The sequence below is a fragment of the Martes martes genome, assembly GCF_963455335.1.
Source record: "Martes martes genome assembly, chromosome: 10".
In the NCBI taxonomy this organism is placed as follows: domain Eukaryota; kingdom Metazoa; phylum Chordata; class Mammalia; order Carnivora; family Mustelidae; genus Martes; species Martes martes.
Genome location: NC_137898.1, coordinates 31,008,489 through 31,015,619, shown reverse-complemented (window position 1 = coordinate 31,015,619; position 7,131 = coordinate 31,008,489).

Below are 7,131 nucleotides of genomic sequence, written 5' to 3'. Positions count from 1 at the left end.
CCCTAAGCTTGAGGTTCCTTTCCTGGGACGGGCACATCAGACACACATCTGGGCCCATCTAGACAAGAAATGATGAGAGTCTGGAGAGAAACATAAATAAAAAGGATAGAAAAGCTGTTCAGGGGACACCTGGGTGGCTCAGTTGGTTAAGCATCTACCTTGGGCTCAGGTCATAATCCCAGGGTCCTGGGATGGAGACCTACATTGGGCTCCCTGCTCAGCAGGAAGCCTGCTTCTCCCTCTACTTGTGCTCTCTCTCTCTAACAAATAAAATCTAAAAAAGAAAAGCTGTTTAGAACTGGGGATATGGTCCCTCCCTATGCCCAATGTTTCCTTCCAAGTGAAGAGAGCTCTACAAAGTGTCCCTCTGGTCTCCGCCTGTCTTTCTGTGCCTCTGTCCAGTGGGAAGTGGAGTGATTGCTCAGATCAGTGCGTGTGTGAAGAACAGTAAGGATCTCCCACATCCACCATTTTCCACGGGGGAGTGGGCCTCCCATGGTATGCAGCCTTGTGCTGGGAAACTGGAGGTATTGTTCTCCACGAGCCTGCATAGTGAGGACCCAGTCTCTTACTGCCTCTTTTTCCTCTTGGGCAAGCTGGCCACGGAGACTGTAATAAGTTCAGTGCTCCTCCATGGTGTAAGTCTTCCCACGTCCGAGGCCTCCCTATCCAGCCTTGCCTGTGGCCACGTAGGTAAATCTGCCTAATTCTGGAGTTGAGGTTTACCCAGCATATTAAGAGGTCAAAAACCATGACCTACCTCTGTTAGTAATGAAGATGCTATTTTGTCCCACCTCTGCCTCTCCTGTGCATTCTTTATTTCCTGTTAAAAAACAACTCTGTTGATACAATTCACATACCATACAGTGCACCCATTTCAAGTCTGTATTTCAATGGATTTTAGTATATAGATTCGCAGTGTCATGTAGCTAGTACCGCGGTGATTTGGGGAACACTTCCATCACCCCACAAAGAAGCCTCTCACCTTTTAGTTATCAGACCCCGTTCTCTCCCCTTTACCTCCACCATGGAATTGTACAATATGTTCTGTTTCTGGTTTCTGGCTTCTTTCACTTTACATAGAATTTTCCACGTTCATTTGTGTTGGAGCATTTATCAGTCCTCCATTCCTTTTTACTGACAAATAAAGTTCCCTTGTGTGCATACTCCACATTTGGTTTATCCATTCATCAGCTGATGGTCATTTGGCTACTATGAATGTTTTTGGCTATTATGAATAATGGTGCTATGAACACTTGTGGACATGCTTTTGTATGTTTTCAATTCTCTGGATGTATACCTGGGAGTGGAATTGGTGGGTCACATAACTGTATGTTTTCCAAAGTGGCTGCCCTACTACACAGTCTCATCCTCAGTGTATGAGGGCTCCAAATTCTCTACATGCTCATCAACACTTGTTACTGTCTTTTTTATCACAGCCATTCCAGCAGATGTACAAGGGTATCCCATGTTGGTTTGATTTGCATTTACCAGGAAGCTAATGAATAGTCTTTCATTGACCTGGATGGTGGTTATGTGTGTGTTCACTGTGATAATTCATTGAAGTGTGCACTTATGATCAGTGCGTTTTTCTGGACATATTATACTTCAGTACAAAAGTTTATATTCCACATATTCCACATCAGGAAAAGACTTCTTACACTCTATTTTAAAAATGCAATCATCACCGCCTGTCAAAAAAGAAGAGATAAGAGCAGTGGCTTTAAAGGGAGACAGACTTGAATAGGAATCCATGCTCTGTGTTTCCCGGTGGCAAAGCTCCCTAACTCTTCTGAGCCTCTGTTGCTTCATCTTTAAATACAATTTCTTTAAAAAGTAGTAATACTTTACAGGATTGTGGTTATTGTGGCTCATGTGGGAGCTCAAAATAATGATTTTTTTCTAAAAACATAGAACTTACTTGCTCATAAAAGCTCGTCTTGCATTTGCATTCTTTGCAGCTGATAAGCCTCTTGACTAGTGAATGCATTTTTCCCCTTCTGGTATAGACATGCCTTTCTGAAGTCATTAAAAAACATAAATGATGAATGTGTCTTCCTTAGATTCAACAGAGTTATGAACGTTTCAATGATTGGTTATGTCCTGTGAAGTGAAGAAGTTAACCTTATGAATTTCCTCTTACTACAAAGACTAATGGGGAGATTAATGTTTTCTAATGCTCCAAGTGTTGGAGATTTAAGGCACTGTATTAGTTTTACTGCTCAGTCTACAGCTCAGGTGCAATATGTTCCAGTGAGTCACCAATCAACTGGCTTAAAAGGCTGTTTCATCTATAAAGTCACTATAATCATACATTGCATCACTAGCATAAAATTTAATTATTAGCTGTAAATCTCTGAGATCCTAAGATGATAGTTGCTTTGTAAATTCAGTGTTACACCACAACAGCACTAAAAGAGATTCCAAGATGCCCACCACAAATACACATTACCAAAATTTGTGAATTTACACTTAAATAAACTTCTTATTTACAAAAGTATGACTTTAGATATTAGGTTTTTCTCTTTGTGTCAGTCAGGATTAGGTTCAGCTGCATATAAGATAAATCCAATGTAATGGTGGATTAAACAAGTTGAAGATTTATTTTTCTCTTAAGTAAGATAAGTCCAGAGGTAGGCAGTCATGAGCAGGCACTCCATCTTCCTGATGTTATCGGGGACATGGACTCCTTCCATCCTTCCTCTCCATCATCATGGCTTTGACCATTAAGGCCACATCTTGGTTTTAGTTTGGTTACTGCAATTCCTGCCATCAAGTTTAGCAAGAAGGAGAAAGGGGTAAGGGCAAAAGAATCAATCAGCTTCCAGGCTAAGTCTGCTCCTTTTTTAGAGTTTTCCAGAAAGGTACTCTCCAAATCCCCACTTACATCTTACTGGCTATCCCTCTCCAAAATAAGGCTGATAAATTTAGTTGCACAGAAGGGTACATTGCCACGCCTATGCTATGGGGAGGGCTTTGCTACCAAGGAATAAGAAGATAGATAGCAGGTTGACAAGTGGTAGTCTCTGCCACACTTTTTTTTTTAAACTCTTTTTTATGTCTTTCTAAAATGTTATAATCATCTATTTTTCATTCACAATTAAAATTTGAGGCAATTTTCAGAGATCTATTACAAGTTATTTTAGGTAACTGTTAAAGTATCATTCACTAATATAATAACTATTTATTGAATTTTCTTTGTGTCTGACACTTTGATGAGTGAAGACATGCAAGCATGAACACATCTCACCCTAGAAGTCAGTATACATTGATTCAGTAAAAGGATAATGATTATTAATTTAAATGATGCCTATTTCAAATGGGTTATCCTTGATAATATACCATTACTATTAGGTAATCAACTACATGTACAATTTTTTTTTAAAGATTTTATTTATTTATTTGACAGGCAGAGATTGCAACCAGGCAGAGAGGCAGGCAGAGAGAGAGAGAGGTGGAAGCAGGCTCCCTGTTGAGCAGAGAGCCCTATGTGGGGCTCGATCCCAGGACCCTGGGATCAGGACCTGAGCCGAAGGCAGAGGCTTTAACCCACTGAGCCACCCAGGAGCCCCTACATGTACTATTTTAACATAAAAATGTGCTTTCCCTTATCAGGTGAATAATTTCATAGTGTTGAGATGCCTGATAGAGACTTCAAGACAAATTTTAGATATCAATATGCAAAGCATTCTCCTTATAGAAAGATTATAGTTTTGGTCCAATAATAAAATTTCAAGTGAATATATTAATATGGCCCTTGCTAATAGAATAACTAAAAATATAACCAAATCCATGTTTTCCAGGATGATTGATCGGAAAGAGCAAAGAGATAGCACTAAAGGAAAAGCAGACAAATTAAACAATAAAGAAAAACTATAAATATTTGTTAGTATTTTTCAGGTAAAAAAATCAGCCAAGAGAATATCATCTTGCCGAAGACTGGAGCTTTGAACTTCTTGGCAATTGATTTTTTGAAAGTTTCTAGATATGTTGTTAAGAAACTCTGAAGATTATAGTAACAGGTTGTTATTGTGGTGGTATAAATGACAACTCTTATTTTATTGCCTTGTACACACTAGTGACCTATATTTTATTTCAGGCATAGGATGAAGTTGAAACCAGCCAGCTCCAATTTCAACTGGCTCCAAATTTCTTTATCTTAGGTATTTGGAACATATGGAACATGCTATATGTAGAATAGTAGACAATATTTGCTATATCACTTGTCTAAGTTAAGGAGACATATGAAAAAGGAAAAAAAGTCTATGGAAACACTTATTTCATTTAGCAAAAATAAAGCTGAAAATTTTTTCATTCCTTTAAAAATCAATTTGACTGGAGATATCTTTTTTTTTTTTTTTTTTCCAAAGTAGGTTCCATGTTGGACATGGAGCCCAAATCAGGGCTTGAACTCATGACCCTCAGTCAAGACCTGAGCTGAGATCAAGAGTCAGTCATTTAACCAACTGGGCCACCCAGGTGACCCATTTTTAAATGACTATAAGCCATGGGAATATACAACATATACTTTTTCTCATGAGGTTGGTCCCTATCACCCTCTTCAAAGTAGTTCTCCTACCCAGTGGCTATTAGGGATGGAACCCAATTCCCTGTTTTGAAAATTAGGAGGAAAGTTTAGAAAAATGGATTTCAAGCTGAGGCACATAAGCTTCCTATCCCCATTTAAGATGCATCCTTTAATTTTACTCTTTCTGGTATCCCACATACTTAAGCAGTATCTAGTACCTAACAGAGATAAATATGTATGAATGAATCAGTGAGTAAAAGGTTAAAGTTTAAAATGATTTTGCCCATATCCTTCCACCATCTCCCTCTTAAGAACTTCCCTTGAAAGGATGTTCTTTTACTTCCCAAGGACCATACAATGAAGAAAAGTGGTAAAAAGGGTAAGACTTAGAAATGTTTGATAAAATGGCACATGTCTTTTTTGTATTCTTAGAACTTAGTTGGTATTCTTAGGACTTTGTTCTAAGGTGTCTTGGAGGAGGAACTCAGGGATTATTTTTTCAGGACCAGTAGATATATATGGACCACCTGCTGGGTGCTGGGCACTGAGGGTGGGAGCAAGGAATGCAGTGTAAACCTGATACGTTCTTAAGTTCCCTGCCCTAGGTTCAGTTTCTACATCGTCAAGGGTATTCCCTGCAAGAATGAATCCTTCTAAGTTTGGTCTAGCCAGATGTTTCTGTACTCCCCATCCCTCCTTTTCCCCCCCTTCGCCTACCATTTTTTATACTGAGATATAATCATGATATCAACAAACTATACATTTTTTAGAGTACAACTTGATAAATCTTATGTATGCCTACAACCAGGATACAATCACCACAATCAAGATAATGAACATGTCCATAACCCTCCCCCAAAGCTTCCTTTTATGCCCCTTAGTAATCCAACTATCCCTCCCCTTGCCTAGTCCCCTGCACCCAGGCAATAACAATCTACAGTGCTGCTACTTAAGTTAGTTTGTATTATCTAGAATTTTATATAAATGGAATCCTATAGTATGTCTGGCTTCTTTCATGCAGCAGAATTATTTTGAGATTAACTCATGTTGCATATATCAATAGCTCATCTTTTTTAATTGCAGGGTAGTATTCTATCACATGGATATATAATAATTTTTTTTTAACTTATTCAGCTGTAACTTGTTCAGCTGTTGAACATTTAGGTTGTTTCCCATTTTTGGCTATTACATATAAAGCTGCTGTCTCTTTGGAAACTAGTTCCTCAAAAAGCTAAACGTAATTACCATATAACCCAGCATTCCACTCCTAGGTATTTGCCCAAGAGAGATATAAACCTGTGTCCACAAAGTCTTGTGCATGAATGTTCATAGAAGCATTATTCATAATAGCAAACAAAATGGAAACAACCTAAATATGCATCCCCTGATGAATGGATAAATAAAATGTGCTATATTCATAACAATGAAATCCTATTAAGCAATAAAAAGGAATGAATGACTGATACGCATTACAACTTTGAAAGCATTATGCTAGAAGAAGCCAGACACAGAAGGCTATATATTGTAGAATTCCGTTTATATGAAATGTCCAAAATAGACAAATTCATAGAGACAGAAAATAGAGTAGTGGTTGCCAAGGCAAATTATTCCAGCACTGTTTGTTTAAAAGACTAAATTGCCTTTGCATCTTGGTCAAAAGTCAGTTGAACACTGTGAGTCTGTTTGTTCTTATCCTTTCATCTGTTTGTCTGTCTAGATTACTGTTACCATTACTATTACCATTCTGCCGTCCTACCAGCAATTTATTAGAATTCTAGTCGTTCCATATCCTTACAGCACTTGGTATTGTCAGTTTTTTCTTTTAATTAGCTATTATAGTAAGTGTGTAGTGGTATCTCATGTTTTTAATTTGCAGTAAAATTGGGTTGTTCTTTTTCTTACTGATTCTCCCATCGTTTAAAAAAATTTAATTTTCCCTTGTTTCCTAAAAAATAACTATCTCAGGTGTGTACCATGGCCTTCTTGTTGTGTTTTCGTGCATTTTTAAGTAAGAGGCAAGCTTGTAATTGCCATAAGTTTGCCTCAGAATATTAGAAGGCATTGGCTTGAGTTCAGGACAAAACTTTGGAGTCACCTTGACTTTCTCTTTCTCTCACACCCCACATCTGATGTCATTAAATCTTAACAGCTTTACCACTAAAACATCTAGAATTCTGTTTCTCACCACCACTCCACCGTCTTCTCTAATTCCATCTTCTGTAATAACTTCCTAACTGGTGTCACTACTTTTACCCCAGCCCAACCTACCTCAAATTGCAATACACCTGCCTGAGTGATCCTTTGCAGAGTGATCCTCCTCCCCCTCCAGCTTTTACCTTTTTGGTAATGCTAGTTAACATGTTACATACAGGAATTCTTTCATAATAGCTAATACATTCAGTGCTCACCGTGTTTTAAGCGTTGTATATATTAATTTACTTAATCCTCACAACTGCACCGAGGTAAGCACTTTATTATTCTTATTTTTCCAAGAAGCCGAGACACGGATGTTAAGCAGTTTCCCCAAATCACACATCCATCAAATGGTACAGCGGGGATTCCATCCCTAGGAGTTCTGCTCTGGGGGTCAAGCTGTAAAACGC